General features: G+C 44.6%; 1 protein-coding gene across 7 annotated transcripts in view; it reads right to left on the bottom strand.

Moving 5' to 3' along the window:
* The window catches only part of NCKAP5 (NCK associated protein 5), a 1,056,997-nt gene that overhangs the window by 958,908 nt on the left and 78,573 nt on the right, over nt 1–19,516 (bottom strand). The window contains exon 1 of one of the 7 annotated variants that reach the window (XM_060302522.1): nt 4,142–4,262. The exons of the other annotated variants lie outside the window; for them this stretch is intronic. The gene's annotated coding sequence lies outside the window, so the exon portion shown is untranslated. Of the gene's footprint in view, nt 1–4,141; nt 4,263–19,516 lie in introns of those variants that run through there. 7 annotated transcript variants of the gene reach the window in all.

Here is a 19,516-nt window from a genome sequence, read left to right as displayed (position 1 = left end):
ATCTTGTGTTTAACTGGTTCTATGACTTGCCAGTGTTCAACGTCAACCATTCTGGCTGTTTAAACCCACTATCACAAAATACTACCACTTCCCTTGGTAAACTTTTCCAGAAACCAACCAAATGGCCACCATTACTTCCAATTTTTTTTTTTAATCTAAATCCCCTGAATTATACTCTTGACCAGACTGAACTCAGCCTACCCACGCATACACCGAGAGTGCAAATAATTTTGATGTTGAGCCATAAACTCGGCCCAACCTGCAAGGGGATTCTTGTCCGAGACTCAGAGAAAAACAAAAATACCAAAGGGCTGGGCATGGGCTTTGACCCTTCTGCAAGACTAGAAAATGTGAACCACCACTTCAGTCGGCTGGTACCTTGAAGTGTTTATCTGATTTGCTGCTCTCCAGTACCATCAGTCCAGGGGAAGACAAGAAAAATCAAAGTTCCACCATAAGAAAAGCTCATGAGAAAGACTGCCTTCCACGTGTCCAGAGAGCCGTACAATGAAAGGTTAAGAGTATGGGCTCAGGGTTCAAATCCTGCCTCTGCCTCTTTTACTGTCCATGTGACCTTTGCACATTACCTCACCTTTCTGAACCTCAGTATCCTTGCCTGGAAAATGAGTATAATGATCATGAGACAGCACCTGTGAAGGGTTTAGAAATGTTTCTGGTATACAGGCATCACTCAGTAGTGATTATGGGGAAGAAAATTTAAACCTTCTCTTAGAGTACCCATCAAGCACACATTCATACATTTTTTTTTTCCATCATTTGTTTGTTGGGAATTCACTCTGTGCCAGGTGCCTAGCTAGGCATGAGATTACAAATTTGGCAAAAGGGTCTGGGGGATAAATTGGATGGATAGGGAGGTGCCACAGGCAAGAGTGTAAAGATATTGAGGTGCTAAAGAACATACAAACCCAGCATGTTTAGGTAACAGAAAGCAGCTCCTAGTAGCTAAGACAGGAATTCCCACCCGAATCATCTGAGGAACTTTTTAACTATTCCTGTGTCTGAATCACACCTCGGAAATGCCCATTCATTAGGTCTGGGGTAGAACATGGGCACTGGTAAGGCGATAGCGATGATAACAGCTAATACTCATCAGTACTTAAATCTCTGCCTGTTTTAGCTATATTGATGTATAGCTAAGTGTTTAGCTAAGGGTTTTAGCTATATTAATGTATTTAATTCTCCCCATACTCCCACAAGGTAGGCACTCTTACTAGCCACATTTTAAAGATGAAAAGCTGAAACAGAAAAGTCAAGTGAATTAACCAAGATCATAAAGCCGGCCAGGGATGAAAGCAGGACTTGAGCCTGGGCAGTCTGGTTCCAGAACCCAAGTCCTCAATCGCTCCACCATGCTGCCCCTCAAGCCTTGATGGAAGATATAGATGGACTGTCATGCTAGGAACCTCCAGGGCAGACACATAGTACATGCGAGGGAGTGGCGAGAAATGAGGCATGGGAGGTTGGCGGCGTCACATCAGGAATAGCCCTTGTTTGCATACCGGGGAGTCTGGCGCTGAGAGCTTTCAACCAGAGTGAAGAAGAATTTCAAGCCACTCAGCACATTTACATGATGTTTTTGCCAGCCACGTGCAGAGGCATGGGTGTTTGATGCAGGAAAGGGGATACTTAAGCAATTCACTCCTTTACTTATTTGCTATTACACGTTGAACTACCATACTACTATACTCTGTACTAGGTGCCGTGGATATAGGAAGTATTGAAATATAGCCCTGGCTTTTGATGGAAAGAGGTTCTTAACTAGGTAGCATAGAGCTTCAGATCCCACAGCAAAAATCAGCACAGGATACCATGAGGCTCCAAAGAAGAAAATCATCACTTCAACTTGAAGAATCCACAGAGGCATCCCATAGGCAGGGGTGTCAGGGGCAAGGAAGGCTCCAGGGAGAAAGAGGAATGCAGGGTGTTAGTGGAATCTAGTTGAATGTTAGCACTGGAGGTCCAGGCTGCAGTGAGATAATGAGGGTGAGGGGTAAGAATCCATGAGAAAGTAACGTTTCCACAGGCAAGAGGAGCCCCAAAGAAGGGGAAGACAAGTAACGTGTGGTCAATAAAAGAAGTCTGAGACTTGGAAGTAAAGCAGAAACAGAAAATGTCAGAACTGGGAACCACCTTCGGTCTCTCAACCTGCACCTGATGCAAAGTACCTTCCGTACTCTTCCACTGCCTGAAGTGCCCGGCTTGCCTTTAGGTCATCAACTGTCAAATAATCACAGACTGCTCTTTGGTTCTCTAGCCAAAATAATGAGGAACAGAGTTGTTAAGAAACATACCCAGAGCCAAAGACAAAACAGGAATGTTCTCTCTTTACCAGACCACCTTCATCTACACCTTCACACAGCCCAGCTCCTGCAAGAAGGCTAGGAACCACACGTGGGTCCTATTTCTTCTACAACCTGGAAGAACTGAAATGTGAAATGCATGCCGGGACAAGCACGGGAGGCTGAGTTTCTAGTTGGAGCTCTGCCACGGTCTTGCTGGGTGACTTTGGACCAATCATTTCCCCTCCTCATGCCTCAGGTTTTCTTCTGCAAAAGATAAGCTTTGAATAATGGTTTGGAAACTGTTTTAGTAGCACGTCCCTTTCTTTAAGTAAAAATTCACCTAAAGCATTGAGCTTTAATACATAAAACATATCCAGTGCTAACTAGTATATACAGGATGGATAAACAAGTTCCTACTGTATAGCACAGGGAACTGTATTCAATATCCTGTGATAAACCATAATGGAAAGGAATATATATATATGTATAACTGAGTCACTTTGCTGTACAGCAGAAATTAATACAACTATGCTAATAAATCAACTATACTTCAATAAAATTTTTTTAAAAATCATATGCAAGAGAGTGTGCTCTGATGGAAAAATCTGGAGTTGACAAACACGCAGAAGGAGGCTGCCCACCTTAGAACTCCATGGAAAACAGTCGAATATTTTAGGAGTTTTCAGGCAGTGGCTTCTTATAATTCTCTGAGACCAGAGAAAAGGGAAAGGCAGGGAAGGCTGTCCCTGCTCTTGTGGGCTGCTGACAGAGCCGCTGAATGGAGGAACAGCTGGGTCTCCTGTACGGAGTCACGGGGCTCACGTGCAGGACGTAACAGACTAACAGCCGCTTGTCAATCCGTGCAGCAGGGCTGTCAGGACTGGATGGCAGGCATCAGCCAGGTTGCGCTACTAATTACAAGGGGCTGAATTCACTGCAGGCACTCAGGTGCAAACCCAGCAGCGAGAAGCATGCAGCAGAAAGACAAATCCACGTGGCTCTGACGCAGAACTTCCAGGTGGCCCAGGGCAACCGTGATGAGAGGGGGCCCGGGTTCAGGCTGGCCGCACACAGATCCCACCCTTCCCACTCCCCGAAGAATATTTGGAGAGTTTGAAAGAGTTGGGAGGAAAGTGAAAGCGAGGTTGTGGATCTCACGTCCCCACCGAGCTGAGTGTCAAAGTTGAACTTTTTCAGCAGTACCTGCGTTCAGGTTCCCAGAAAACAAGTCAGAACAGCAAACGTTTCTCCAGGTACTTAAAGGGAAGAAATCCAGATAGAAACGGTTTCCATTCCAAAACATTTGTCTATACTTTCGAACTCCTTGAGAATGAATGAGCTTATGAGTGTGCGTGCGTTTGGGAGGAGGGTGTAGGCAAGAAGGGAAGGAGACATTGAACGACACGCACATATTAGAAATCTATAAACCACAGGAACGATGAGAGATGAAAATCAAGAGTGGGTTTTCCCTTCCAGCACACTGGTTGATTAAAAATTAGTCTTTACAGTTTTCTATTAAAATTCCTAGGTCAACCTAATAGTTTCTGTATGGTTGGTGGCTTTTTATTTAAAAAAATAAAGAAAAGAAAATTGCCAACCTCCCTGCAGAGGCAAATTAAGATCAGGAATCCAGTACCCTGTTATCTATGTGCTGAGTCCTCTGCACCTACCCCTTCAACCTCAGCGCACTGTAATTACTACTTGAAACAAATGCATACTTGTGGCAGTGACAGAGCCCGGAGAAATACGTACACATCACCATCTCACTTTAAAAGCAAAGCAAGCTGTATAAATACGAAAAACTGTTACAAGAGTTTTTAAAATTCCAACAGTCTTACTTGTCAGCTCTGCAGTCAACACATCTCACAGTCCTGGAGACAAACACAGGATCTGCAACAACTCTCTCCAGCTAAACATTTCCTCCCGGGTTGATCCTCTGTTTATTTGTGAAGCATGAAAAGGCCGGGCTCACAGAACACGCGCAGTTTCTCTGAACAGCCGAAGCGGCAGCAAAAGTTCCTGCCGCGAATTCAGAGCAAGTTTGCGGAGATCCGCTGCTCCCAGGGCTGCGGCTCCGTGGTTGCTCGGAGCTTGTAAATATAAGCTCCGTGGCCAAAGTCCCACATGACATCACCGGCAGCTGCTTATTGTTGAGTCTTTATTAACTGACTGTCAAAAAGAAAGGAGGGGGTGGGGAGGAAAAGTATCTTTTCTGCAGCAAAAACCGGGCATCTCCGAGTGGATTCCAGTGATGCAAGCGTAAATAATCCCATTGATTCAAATTTTCAAGAGCCTGGTTTCCCTCAGGACAGATCGTTTCTCCTGAAAAAGGCAGAGAATCGCCTCCACCGATTGACGCTGGCTAAACTGAAGCCATGGAAGAGCCAGCGGGCTCCTAACAAGTTGTTACCCACCTGTTTCCAGTCTGCTTCAGAGTCTGACGATTCATGAATAAATGAATTATTAGTTACGTCTTACATCGCCTAACAACTTTTATGTGAGATATATATATATATATATATATATACCTGGCTGACTTTTTTTTTCTAGATGGCTTGTCCTGAGTTGCAACGCTTTTTAGGTACACTAAAAAGTTTTTCAACTTGGGATAGGGGCTCCCTGAAATGTAGCCAAAATTGTGTGTGTGTAAATCGGAGGGTTCTTTTCTGAGAAGAGCTCTGAAAGGCTTCTTCAGATTCTTAATGACCTTCCTACACCACTCCCATCATGCCAAAAAAATCAATCAATAAATAAGCTTTGCCAAGTATCTCTAATCATCTCAAGTACTGTAAGCCACGCTCACTTCCAACTAGCAAGATAAAAATGTGCCCTTTCCCTGCTGTTTTCCACGCTCTCAAGGAATCTCCCTTCTTCTCTGAGCTGGTTCTTACTCATGGTTTTTACAGTTTTCTCCCCATGCACACCTCCCCGCCACCTGAGAAATCCACAAATCCTACACCACATCCCTGCCATGAAGTCTGGACACCCTAGCCCACTGCTTTCCTTCCTTCCTCTGAACTGCTATAATGATGCTGACTATATTTATTTGCTGCTTTTTATATACTGACTTGTATTTTTAGCTTGTTTTTTAGCCATCTGTGTTTCTGTCTCCTCGAGTCACTTTGAAAGGTCTCTGAGGGCAGCCATTGTGTTGTGTTATTTGTTTATACACAAACCTCCTGCCATAGTGAATCTTAAGCAGAAATGGGGGGAGAAGGACCTTGAGGGCTGAGGCAGGAACAGTTAGCAGAGTCCATGGAATGGGGTATATGTTTAGATAAGCACTCTCCCTGCCCTTGGAAAACAATGACCTCGCATCTCACTGGTCACCACATGAGTGGATGCTCTTTGGCACGTCCAAAAATTATTTTTTTCTAAGAGCAGTGATAGATTATTGATTTGGTGGGGTATCAAGGCCTTCAAATATTCCACTTTGATGTAGGAATCAGCTAAAGATAGTGCCTATCTCGTATGCCACTAATGGGTTTAAATCAACACAGTATTTATGGAAAGCAAATTAGAGGTAACTTAATTTTTTTTAAGTACAAACCCTTAGACCCAGCAATTCCACTTTTCCAGAGGGACCCTGCAGATATGCTCACGAAAGCGCCTAAGGATATAAGCTCAAGAATGTTCTTTGCAGCATTATTTGTAAACCAATAAAGTAGAGACAACTTAAATATACATCAATATGAGAAAAGGTAGGTATACAAATGATGGTACATGTATAGTATAAAAATCTTAGAAAAAATTGAGGTAACTGCATATACTGACATGGAAAGAAGTAGGCAGGAGCTTGTTGAATGAATAAAGCAAAGTGTAGCAAATGATATGAAGAATTATACACACTGTTAGCACTGCTTATCCTTGGGGAGTTAGATAAGGGAACTTTCACTTTTTGTTTTTCTGTGTGGTTTGACATTGTTTTCAATGAGTGTGTTCCACTTTTGTTATTAAAAAAATAATAAAAGTACAAGAGTGTATAATTTTCAAAATAAATCACAAGGAGAAACCTAGCTACTCCTTCGACAGATGTCTGACATATAGTAAATGCTCAGTAAATGTCTGTTGATTGGACGCAGATTTGTGGCGTTTCTACTAGGATGCAGTAGTACGTGGAGACGGACTGGGGTAACAAGGAAGGAGAACCAGGCACCAGATTTTTATTCCTGATGGAACGACCGACATTCTTTCCCTTACATTTAAGGACTAATTTGAAAACCTCTTGGACTCTGTCCACTGTAAGAAATGATTAAAGTTAAGTGCTCAGAACATAAAGTGCTGACCTTTCCTTGTGCAACTGCTGTTTGACAAATGGAGTTTTAATGTAAGACAAGCAAGAACCGCTTTGGTTCAGTTCACTGGTTGCCAGCAAGCTCTGGAGGGAGAGTCAGGAAACTGGTAAGGACACAGGTTTGCCCAGCATCTTGTCATGGCTGGTCGAACATTAAGGAATTCTTCAGGGTGAGGTTAGGAAAGTCTAGTCCACACAGAGTCTTCGGAGCTTTATTACGGAGGCACTCAGGGCTTTGAAATCAGTGGGCTAAAGTGATGGCACCCAACACAGCTCTGTCTCACTACATAGGGCCTCTAGGCCTCCATAGTGGAAACTCACAAACATAAGCCATATACTAGATATCAATACCACATTTTTCTTTAGGGAAAGAAAAAAAGTCCAACGAAAAAAATGACTGAAAATTTCCACCAAGGTAGATAGGTTTCTCAAAGCACTATTTCCATTACTCTAGAGAAAACATGTTGGACTCTTGTCTTACTTCGTAGTGAGAAGGTATGTCTGTAATCATTTCATGAAAAATGAGGGACTTCCCTGGTGGCGCAGTGGTTAAGAATCCACCTGCCAATGCAGGGGACACGGGTTCAAGCCAAGGTCCGGGAAGATCCCACATGCCACAGAGCAACTAAGCCCGTGCGCCACAACTACTGAGCCCACGCACCGCATCTACTGAAGCCCGTGTGCTCTAGCGCCAGTGCTCTGCAACAAAAGAAGCCACCACAATGAGAAGTCTGCGCACCACAACGAAGAGTAGCCCCTGCTCGCCGCAACTAGAGAAAGCCTGCGTGCAGCAACGAAGACCCAACACAGCCAAAAATAATAAATAAATTAAAATAAATTAATTTCAAAAAAAAGAAAAATGAAAGCACAGCCATATTTCTTGCTTGTTTTTATGATCTATTCATCCACAGATCATAGGAATCTGAGGCCGGATTCTTCTATTTAAAAGCACATTTGGAGCCCCTTGGGTGTGATAGGGTCACACTTTTCCAGCTGAGAGGTAAAGACAAGCATTTAACTTGACTTACAATTTGGAAAGGGGGATGGGTGGGGCTTTCTTCCCCACCTGTACCAGGGGATCATTAATGCTGCTGCCAAAATCACCTCCACCTGCTGAGATGCTTGGCCCAGCTTCCCTTCCAGTGCCTTCTAGTCCTTCATTCAGGCAATTTTCCCTCTCCCCATGAGACTGCCGTCCTCAGGGGAGGACGGCCGGGCAGGTATAACAGGCATACGTGTGTCTGTTTACCTGTTCATTATTTTTAAAGTCTTAAGACGTATTCTTCATGTTTAAGTGTTTTCTGTCTTAAACTGGAAAATCTCTAAAGTCAGACATAGTAATTGGATCTGCAAGATGTGAAACACAGCCAAGAGGTCCCTTGGAGGTTTTTACTGCTGACGGCTCCTACCAAGGCTGTCCTCGGATAGTTTCTACCTCCAGTGTCTAATTTCCCCTCTATCTCTCCCTCTTATCCTATTAAACACGTATAACTACTGCCATTTATCAAGCATTCATATGTGCCATTTGCTTTAAACACATCATCTAATTTACCTTTGAAATATCCCAATGAGTTAATACTATCACTACCACTCCCCTTTTACAACCAAGGAAACTGAGGCCCAGAGAGAGATGTTATTTAAGTGGTGTGATTCTGATCACACAAATAATAAGCGGTCGAGCCACCATTTCAACTCTGCCTGACCTTCCAGCATCCCAAGGGAGGCCTAGATCCCTCTGAGGATTATAAATATTGAACAGAGAGTTGGGAAACCAATATGAATAAGGGCAAACTGGAATTTAGAAACGTGTAGCCATCATTAAAGTACTCAGTTCTGATTCCTATACACAGATGGCAGTGACATTCAGACTTCAATCTTGAATGAGTGTGACTTCTGCTGCTCTCTGTAACCCAGCCTCTCTGCTTGGCCCTTAGAGGAGATAAGTTGTAGGCCTCAAAGACCATGAGACTCAGACTCACAGGGCTTAATCCCAGAGCATCACTGTGGAGTAAGCGCTCCATGCCCTTGGAGGTGCACAAGATCCAGGTGCAGGAAGGAGAAAATGTTGGAGGGCAGGCATTTAATCATGTTTACGGCCTGTTTCCCCTTTACACTGAGAACCTTCAGTAACTCCTGTTCCTTTGTTCAAGGAGGTAATGGTTCTACCAGGGCTTAAGACACAGCCTGTGGCCAGCGAGCCTGCCCTGTAAGAGTTAACATGATCAGAAATGGGAAGCAGAGGTGTTAGAAGGAACACTTCACACAGGAACGCTTCAGCATTTCCTAAACAAATCAGCATGGTTCTGAGAGTATGAGTCCCTGGGGTACCTGAAAATCTGCATGTTTAGAAAGTGACCCACATCATTCTCATGCAGATGGGCCTCAGACCGTATTTTTTTTTTTAATATCTTTATTGGAGTATAATTGCTTTACAATGGTGTGTTAGTTTCTGCTTTATAACAAAGTGAATCAGCTGTACATATACATATATCCTGTATTTTAAGAAACACTGTTTATACCAAGATAAGTAAATATATGACTCTCTTATCTATGATCAGACATTGATAAAGGTCAGGTCCATTGTCCCTCGGAAATTCCTGGTGACCCTCATCTGCAATAGATCACGCCTGACACAACGTTGGGACACCAAGTGCAACTTGGAAAAGACACAGCAGGTGCCACACGGATGGTCCCAAACACGTAGTCGGATAAAGACATTTATAGGTTTTCCTTGCTGCCAATGTCACTGTAGTCCCCATACATAAAGCCAACAAAAACAAGAGTAAACCATAAAGTGTGAAGTCCAACGAAGTTCAGATTACTCCCATGATAGAGGCTTAGATGCATTTCATGATAGATAGATCATATTTCCAGCCTAGAAATGCTTTCTTTTTTCCAAGGGGGGAGGGAGGGCAGCTTGCCGTATGCAGCCTATTTACTGGCTTGTTTACTCTTGAGACACCAGGGACCTTTGAGGGGCAGGGGGCTGATATGACAGATGCCCGTTGAAAGAGGAGGTGGAGGGAAGGGATAAAAAATTTGAGCATCTATGACGATTAGCCTGGGACCTGCCCTGGAAATGTGGTGATATCCCCCTGATACATTTGCTTTCTCCACCAGCTTGGGCTCCAGGCCCAACCCCGGGAGGTACAGCGAGGGTTAATGCTCCCTAAGGCACTGGAGGCTTTTGATGAAAGGCCCCGAATAAGTGTAAAGTATCACCTCGAAGTTGGAGGATTTGGTTTCAGCTTCCTCATTGTGCTGTTGACAGTGCATACTGTGAGTTTGACGTTTTTAACTACTTTGCTGGCCCCAAATAAAAAGGGCTGGGCGAGAGGAGGTGGAAAAAGGGGAGAGGATGGGGGAGCCATAGTCCTGCCCTGACTTTGATTTTACACAAATCAACGTACAGCATTAAAATCTGGAATCGCAAGCCGGGTCCAACCATGCTGCTTCGAAGATTCATGTAAATTCAGTAAACCAGTAGATGCGTGTTGCGTTCCTTCTAACCTGAGGACAGAGAAGCCTCAAGGGACATAGCTGTCTGTAAACTGAGAGCATTTTGTGGCCCGTGGTGATTGTCTAAATAAAAAGGCCCTGAGTTCCATTTGCACCAGCTATGGAGAGGCATTAAAATCAGCGATAGCACTCAGGAAAGGAAGGGGACAGCCACTGGCTTTCCCAGGGTGGTGCCTGAGACCAGGATTATGGTGTGATGAGTGCCTTTAATAAAGCCTGCCCTGAATGGCATTGACAGTCAGCTCCCCAGGGTTCCTGAAACCCTGGGGCTCTGGCACACCCTAGCCCTGCCCCACCTCCTCTTACCAGCCCCTGCCAGCAGCCCAGGATCAGAGGCCTAGAGGAAAGGCTGGTAACACCGAGGATGCCCCAGGGTAGAGGCAGGGTGGGTCCACAGGGGACAGGGCTCAGGCTCAGAAACCTCTGTCTGCATTTACCCAAAAGGTCAGCAGAGCCCTGGGCCGGCCGGGGCACAGTCCAGAGGCCCCAGCGTTCCTCCTTTCATGCTGACAAAGCCTCTTAAGTTGAAAAGACAAAAGTGGGAACTGTGGTCAGGGGTCTGTTGGAGGGGCGGACTGGAGGAGGGGTGCGCCTTTTCTTCTTTCCTCTTTTTTTTTTTCCCCTTTGGAAGTGAGCACACACACATACACACTCAGGAGTTCTTTTTTCTGGTCGCCTGATATTTTAGGCCCCAGAAACACCTTATTTTTGTGGCAAATATTCCTCAAAGGCCCCTTAGAAAGGCATTCATACAGATCAGGAGAGAGACGGCCCTCTCTGCAGTGTGTCCCCAACAAACAGCCCTGGGAAGTCAACAGCAAGGGCAGAGATGGAGGGGCCAGGGCAGGGGAGAGCTGCAAGCTCAGGTGCAAAGAGCACCTGGAGAAACCCAGGGCCCATGCTGCAAGGGATGCAGCAGGCAGGCTGGGCCCCAGGCGGCTTGCCCAGGTCCAGGGCAGACACAGGAAAGCAACGGTCACCAGTGCAAGCAGGGGTGATGCAGATTTGGCCTCTCCCACCAATGTCCCCCCCGCAAAAGAAAGTGCCCCTTATTTCCTCACATTCCCAGGCAAAGCTCACTATGGTGTGGAGATATGGTCCTCTGTCCAGGAAACTATGGTATTAAAAGCCTCCATAGGGAATTCCCTGGCTGTCCAGTGGTTGGGACTCCCCGCTTTCACTGCCGAGGGCCTGGGTTCAATCCCCGGTCAGGGAACTAAGATCCCGCAAGCTGCATGGCACAGCCAGAAAAAAATTAAAATTAAATTACAAAATTTTTATAAGCCTCCATAATTCTCCTGAGGAGTCAGAAAGCCTAAGGGACCCAACTCTGGGCTATAAGACCTTTGTAGATAATGAAGCCCCGCGGCTCTGTTGTCACTGCTGTTTTAAACATTATACCTTAAATTAATCCAGGGGAATTGCTTTAAAAGAGATTAAGCCTTTTCCAGGTAATAACCTATTGTGAAACCTAAAACTCTGCTGGTGGGGAAATTATTTTAAAGCAGAGCCTTCCTAGTAACAAAGGAGAATGGCCATTCAATATATTGGTTATCGTTTATTATTTTCACTAATTATAATAATGTAAGTACCATTGGTCAAAGTCACGAGATGCTATTGTTAGGTAGAATTCGCTTAAGGCTATGGCTAATACCTTCGGAATAAGTATTAAATTCCTGACCTACTGTATAGCACAGGGAACTACACTCAACATCTTGTAATAACCTGTAATGGAAAAGAATCTGAAAAAGAATATATATAATATATATATATACATGCACACACATATATATGTATATATACATATATGTATATACACATACATGTATGTATAACTGAATCGCTTTTTTGTATATTTGAAACTAACACAACATTGTAAATGAACTATACTTCAATAAATAAAAGATAAATTCCTTGTTTAGAGTGTAAGAGGCTTGGGAACGTTATTTCAGCAATAGGATACTTTTGAGATGAAATCTTGGGCAGATTTCGGCTACATACAGCAGTTCAGAGAATGGTATCCCTGGGAGAGGTCCTACAGCCCATCCTGCCAGCCCTCACCTCCTCCCACCTGCAGAAAAGAGCCGAGAGAAGACACGCATTTACAGGTGGGGCTGGATGAACTGAGCTAAATGACATTATGCTGTCTGCTTTATCCTGTATTGACCTCTGCCCTCTGAGCCCCTTGTCCCCATGCCTTCTGCACTGCCCAGTTTGGTACTTCAATATGCACGGCAAGGACTACTGTGTTCCCATTTGCTTTTTGTAGGCAACTCTTACCTCACAAGCACACTGCTGTCATCTTGACACAGAGACCCTATTCCACATGTCAGGAGTTCCCTCTGTGCCAGCCTGGTACTAGGCATGTACAAGCTGTTTGTTCCAGTTGGAGGAGGAGACAAAGTCACTGGAGGCCTAAGAGTTAAGAGCAAGCAGGTAGATGTGATCCAACTTGGGATGCCAGGGACAGGCTTAAGTGGGTGGTGAGGTGGCCGGGGGGCGGGGTGGGGGGGGGCAAGGGACAAGACCTCAGGTAAATAAATCTGACTTTCTTCTTTGTCGTCTTCTTTCTTTTCCTTCTTCAGCAAACTCTTCCAAGTCACATGTCAGATACAGATGATCATATCTGCCTGTTTCCCTAAGCTGCAATTAGCATCATTTAATGGTGAACAATATGTTGGGAGTCCAGAGAAAATAATATATGATTGTCTAACAAATGTCATATGAACTCAAGGGTTACAAGGAGGTATTAATCTTTGAGATCACTATCTTTTCACTTGTGATTGAATTTGCTCATTCATCCACTGAGTCATTCACCAAACATTATATGGAGCAGTTTACAGCGTACACAACGAATTCTCATTGAGCACCTCCTGAGTTCCAGGCTCTATGTATATTGTGGAATCTAAGTAGCTCTGAATACTCAGAGAATAGTCTTTGGGGGGTCTACTGATTGGGAGATATAATGGAAAAATACATTGAAAAAGGTATCTCCACCCCTATTTTGGTTAAAAAAAAAAGTCAACCTATAGAGGCATTAGTCTAAGGGGGAGAGGTGGTAACTCTCTCATAACTGAGAGATTATTATAACTCTCATAACTGAGATTATGTGTTAGAAAAGTAAAGGCAACCTGTCAATAAAGTACAGGGAAGTGAGCGTGATGCACCAGCCTCTTGGCTACAAAGAGCAAGTTCTTAGTGGGGAGCCCAGTTCTTCACTGGAAATGTAATTGTTGACTGAGTGTGAACTATGGTTTGTATGAGGTCAGAAAGTCCAAAGGTCACAGTGAGTGAAACGTATCAGCTTGTCAGCCTTTCCTGGAACACATTCCATATTTTGGAAACAAGGTAAGCAGATGTCGCTCTCATTGCAATATAGAGACAAGATCAGTTCCCACCAAACCCTTTGGGTCTTGGACTTGGAGGAAGGAACCCCTAGAAATGCACTCCTGAAGCAGGTAAACCCACCCTCACCCACCCGACTCCCCAGTCCCAAACTTCCAAACCAGCCCTACAGCATGTCCAGTCCTAGGAGAGACTCACTCACTCTGGGAGGGGGGAGGGGTAGATAGGCCAGAGAGTAGAATTGGGCTTCTCAATAACTTTGAAACACTTATCACCCCTCTGGTGAGTGAGTAGGAAGGAAGGAAGGAAAGAATATTCCAGAATCCACGAGGTCAGGACACACGCAGAGAGAGGGTTGTTCCATTATACACGTGGGCACAGGAACACCCTGATCTGGACCAAAGACACTGGCTCACGACGTGGCCTGACCTCTCTGACACTGTAAGTATTCGGGTGCATTATGACACTTGGCTCTGGTATGCATCCTAGATTTATCGCCTCTTTTACTCTTCGTTCCCCGTCCTTAGCAGTTCGTTCCAAATCATTTTCTCTTTCAGTTCATCGCCCTCATGTTCAGTTTCCAATTGACCTATATTTATTAGTTGCCAAGTACATGTGAGGCGCTGCAGGAACCATCAATAATGCCTCTGTTCCCTGTCACTCTAAACAGAAAAATATCTGCCCATGGTTTCCCAACCCTCTGCTCTTCCATTATTCCATGGCTTCAGTTGTAACCCCGTGAGGTGGTTTGGAAAAGACTTGATATCAACCCACGTAGGACCCAAGTTTTGTACTAAAAGGCAAGCATCCTGGGAAACCCCTCAGTCCGGGCTGATGAAGAGGATTGATCAGGGACTTCCCTGGTGGTCCAGCAGTGAAGGCTCTGCGCTCCTAATGCAGGGGGCCCGGGTTCGATCCCTGGTCAGGGAACTGGATCCCGCAACTAAGAGCCTGCATGCCGCAACTAAAAAAAAGAGCCCGCCTGCCGCAACTAAAGATCCCGCACACTGCAAAGAAGATCCCGTGGGCCGCAACTAAGACCCAGTGCAAATAAATAAATAAATATTAAAATTTAAAAAAAGAGGGTTGATCACTCTAAACCCACCACAGTTTCTATTAGCAACTTCCCAAAGCCTCAAAAAAAAAAAAAAAATGCAAGTGGAAATGGTATATTTCTATAGAGGTTCCTCAACACCCCCAGATTGCTGTCAGTCCCTCCCATACGAAGATTCCGCTTGGCTTCCTCTCTTCCCTGTTGAGACCCGCTTCCTATAAAAACATAAACCTCTGTTCCATTCTGTGTATCCATCTTCCCAGCCATCCTTCCTTCCTTCAGCATTATCCCTTACCCTTGGGCGACCTCCTTTTCTTCCCCGACCCATCTCAGTAAAAGGCATTTGGCCAAGTTGTGAAGTCTTTACAAAGAGATGTTGTAGTACGCCTTCCTGGGAAGGCTGCAGCCTTTAGTGGGGAATTGAACCTGTGGACTCACACCACCAGATCCCTCCACAAGCGGCAGAGATCCCCCAGCTGCCAGCGCCTCAGGATTTGCCTCGCCCAAGGGCCCATCCTTCCCAAAGTGAGCTTATCCATGTAGGAATATAAAGGCCAGGATATTCTGAGTTGACTTGGGTCATGCCAAGGGCCATATGCATTCCCCAGCTGCCTGTAGGCTTAGCTGGGGCTTTGCCAGGCCTGAATCACACGGTTTGCCTTCTCCTTGTGTCCAATCCAAATTCCTCCCTGCCCTTCTGCAGGTGTCTATATCCAGTCAACATCCCACAATAGCCTAACCCAATCAATATAAGACTCAGTTTCTGCTTCCAGAGAACCCAACCTGTGTCATAACCTCCAACCTTGAGAACTTTAGGTAAAGACGGGGAAAGTACGGTTTCTCCAGAATAATCAAAACCAGGACGCTGAATCAGGGTGAGAAATTGTAATCTGAAAAACCACAGCACAGGCTGCAGTGTGGAAGCAACCGAAGAGATAATCTGAAAGAAACACACACTGAAAGCAGAACAGCAGCTTTAATAATTAAATAAGGGGCTTCCCTGGTGGCGCAGTGGTTGAGAATCTGCCTGCCAATGCAGGGGACACGGGTTCGAGCCCTGGTCTGGGAAGATCCCACATGCCGTGGAGCAACTGGGCCCATGAGTCACAACTACTGAGCCTGCGCGTCTGGAGCCTGTGCTCCGCAACAAGAGAGGCCGCGATAGTGAGAGGCCCGCGCACCGCGATGAAGAGTGGCCCCCGCTCGCCGCAACTGGAGAAAGCCCTCGCACAGAAACGAAGACCAAACGCAGCCAAAAATAAATACATAAATAAATAAAAATATATTTAAAAAATAATTAAATAAGATGCGTAAGGTCAAATAATCGCAGCAGGAACTATAATGACCATAAACGCGTATATAGCACTTAGTGTGTGCCAAATGCCGTTCCCAGCACTTTAAGTGTCTTAGCTCAGTTAAGTCTCACTACAGTCGCGTGACTTAGGTCCCTCCATTATCCTCTTTTTACAGTGACGAAACTGAGGCACACTTGGGTGGAGTAACTGCTCAAAGCTGCGCAGCCAATGTGTAGGCAGAGCTAGGATTTTTAACTAAACAGCTGGCCCTAAAGCCTCCACCAAACTGTCAGTCTACGTGATGTGAATGTAGTATGTGTACTCCATGTATTTATAAAGAAACTAGAGAAAAGGGTGAACGGTAGTGAGAGACCAGGAAGGGAGGAACCTGAAGACACACAGGACTCAAAGGGACAGGTCAGGTGGGACGTGAGAACAGCACACCACAGCAGAGACCTTGATTCTCTAGCAGGATTCTGGCCTCGCTTCCATCCTTCCTTTATAGGACAGGAGGCCAGTTCAGGGTTGACCAGCCTAGGTCCACATGTAAAAGCAGATAAGTGAATGTACCTGGAGAGAGAAAAGGATTGGAATGCAGGAATAAAGACAGATCTTGACAGAAATAGGAAGTAAACATGACTCAGTGGAAGGGAAACAAGTGATAAGATTAATGTCCTCATCTCATGGCAATAAACATCGCCCTCCAGCATCAAGAGACTACATAAATATTTTGATGGCCCTCCTCTCTCCCTAGATAAGGAAATCCTCTGTGTTAAACTGAGATACACCCGGGCCCAAATTCAAACCTCCATGTCAATGTCCCTGGGGTATCACATGTGTACCTTTCTCTCTCCATTTTTATTTTACTGTGAAAACGCAATTGCTTTAATTCCCAGCAAATAGGATAGATAAAGAACACACCATCAGTATTTTGGGCTTCTGTACACGTCAACGCAAAAAACAGAGATGAAATGGTTTTCTTTTCCTTTTATCCAACTGGGGTGCTGCAGAGAAGCTAGAAAAACCGACAAGCCAACACATCAATCCAAGGGTACAGGGGCCAGCCATGGATTCCTTCACTGATACTCAAGAAGCCCAAGTCTCCTGGTTTCCCTTGTGAATTGTTTGCTTGCCCATGAGTTACTGCTGAACTGCGAGAACCCAGGTCACTGCTGCTTCTTGGAGATGAATTTTTAAACCACATCCTACCTTCTGCTTCTTGGTAGGAGAAAATAAAAAAAGTTGAAGATAAATATATTTTTTTTAAATTCTACATTGCAAATTCCTCATATTCCAAGTCTTTAGTCAAAGAGGATTAAATTCCTGTGCCTCTGTTTCTCTGAGCTCTGTATTATTCAGATGGATGTGGAAATTGAACCCCAGGCTAGAGGCATAGAAGGGAAAACAGCTATTTTCTCTTTTACCGTGGAAACCCTGTGTACCACAGGGTACTAAGGAGAAATGAACAGCTTTAATAACTGGGGGGGATGGCTGCCTCTACCTTAGCCAGCGTAGTGCAGTTACGGTGCAGCATAAATCACGGTGTCTCATGCAGACTGTCTCTTGAAGGCTCAGGAAAGCCTCTTACTCACTTAGAACAAATTAGCACGGTTTATTTCCAAGACAGATTCAGCATTTCCCCACAAGCTTTAATCACCTCTCGGTACCTTACAACATTCAGTGTGCACACCCTCAGAGGTAAGGGAACATTGTGGATGGACTTCTCTTTTGCATGTGACGCTTCCATCCTGAATACACAATAATACCATTAAAAATAATAATAATGCTCATTAATTTTTAAGACCATGTCTCAGGCATTTGTGCAAATATACAAATGCATGACACACCCAGAATGTGTAATCATTATAAACTCTCTCTCTCTCTCTCTCTCTCTCTCTCACACACACACACACACACACACACACAGAGTTTTAGAAAGTAGTTCCAAGCTCAATAGCTATTTGCAATCAGTTATTAAAAAGCTCAACTGACATTCTGTTTCTTCCCTTTTCTTCCAATCTCCTTTCTCTTTCCCTTCTTCTTGCCCATCCTTCTAATATGATTTAAGTCAAGAAGAATGTAATCATATCTACATTAGGCCCTAGCACTCACTCTTTTTCAGAACTCTGTTTCACACGGAATGACCTCATCACAAGTTAATCCTCCATTGCTGCTAAAATAAATCTCTATTGAATGAGGACATTTGTTTCCCTCCCTTCAATAGGAGTTTAAAATTTTTAAAACGTAAACTTGGGAAGGAAATGTCTCAGATGCATCTGGGTTCCCGGAGAATAGCATCAGAATGCCGCATGCTTTGTAAGACATGGCTGGAGGTGGTTATCTAATGAGACGCCTGCACCTCTTTCCTTTCCTCATCCGCCTCCTGTTGCGGGGATTCTTCCTTTCCTACGGAGAATGCGTCTTTCTCTTTGGAACACACTGGCTAACTTGGGCCCCTCTGTTCTGCTTGGTGGAATCTCATTGGCTGTCCCGAGGCCCAGGTGTCAGTTTGGGAATGCGTCCTCCTAGGGCAGGCATCTGGCCCTGGGTCCTTGGCAAACCAACTGTGACAGGTTCCTCCGACAGCTGCAGTGACAGGCTGTGCTTCCAGGTGATTACATAATCCTGCTTTCTGGCCTGCTCATGTGTTTGGATTGGAGCCATTTCCCTGGAACAGGGATGAACCAAACAGGGCTGTCTGCTCAGTGACCACAGCTCTGTGTCTATGGGCTGAGGTCCCCTCTGAAATTATGAAATGTCTCCTTATCTTTCCCAGGCCACTCAGACCCAGAGTTCTCACAGATATGCCCTTGGAAACAGGAGATCCCCCATTTGCCTGAAATGAGGCTGGAATTTCACTTTTCATTGTAAATCATTGTTAAATTGGATACCTCTGCTTTGAAAAGCAGCAGCTGATTCTAATACTGGCTAGACTATATTCCTTTTTTGCGATATTGGGCATGCCCATGCAATACACATTCGACTACATGTGTACACCAGATGAAGATACGGATCAAGGAGAGGTATACTTACTGTATTTACATTTTCCAAAGACACAACACCATGTCCTGAAGAAATAATTAAAAGACTGCTTTTTAGTGAAGCTTAATGGTGCTGGTATGCAAACGCCAGTGGTCTCCCACTGAAAAAACACAAATCCACAGCAGGTGGTCGTTTAATTTAATGATAGCTAAACTGCTGCAAGGGGATACTACAGACAGTGGTTTTTAAAGTGTGGTCCCTGGACCGCAGCATCATTGTCACCTGGAAGCCTATTGGAAATGCAAATTCTTAGGCCCAAACGTACCTACTGAATCAGAAACTCTGTGAGTGGGACTCAACAATGGTTCAACAAGCCTCCACCCCCCAAATCTGTTAATTTGGGATTAACGGATATATACTACTGTATATAAAAGAGATAAACAACAAGGACCTACTGTATAGCACAGGGAACTATATTCAATATCTTGTAATAACCTATAATGGAAAAGAATCTGAAAAAGAAAAAAATATATATAACTGAATCCCTTTGCTGTACACCTGAATCATTGTAAATCAATTATACTTCAATAAAAAAAATTAAAAAAACAAGGCCCCCACCCCAGGTGATTCTGACACAAGAAAAGTTTGAGAACATTCTAGGTGAAGCTGGGGCTTGATGTGGTCTAATTGAGGGAGTGTGAGTGTTGCTCCAGAGATTTACACG

The sequence above is a fragment of the Globicephala melas genome, chromosome 7, assembly GCF_963455315.2.
Source record: "Globicephala melas chromosome 7, mGloMel1.2, whole genome shotgun sequence".
Lineage (NCBI taxonomy): Eukaryota > Metazoa > Chordata > Mammalia > Artiodactyla > Delphinidae > Globicephala > Globicephala melas.
This window is presented reverse-complemented; position numbering and strand designations above follow the sequence as displayed.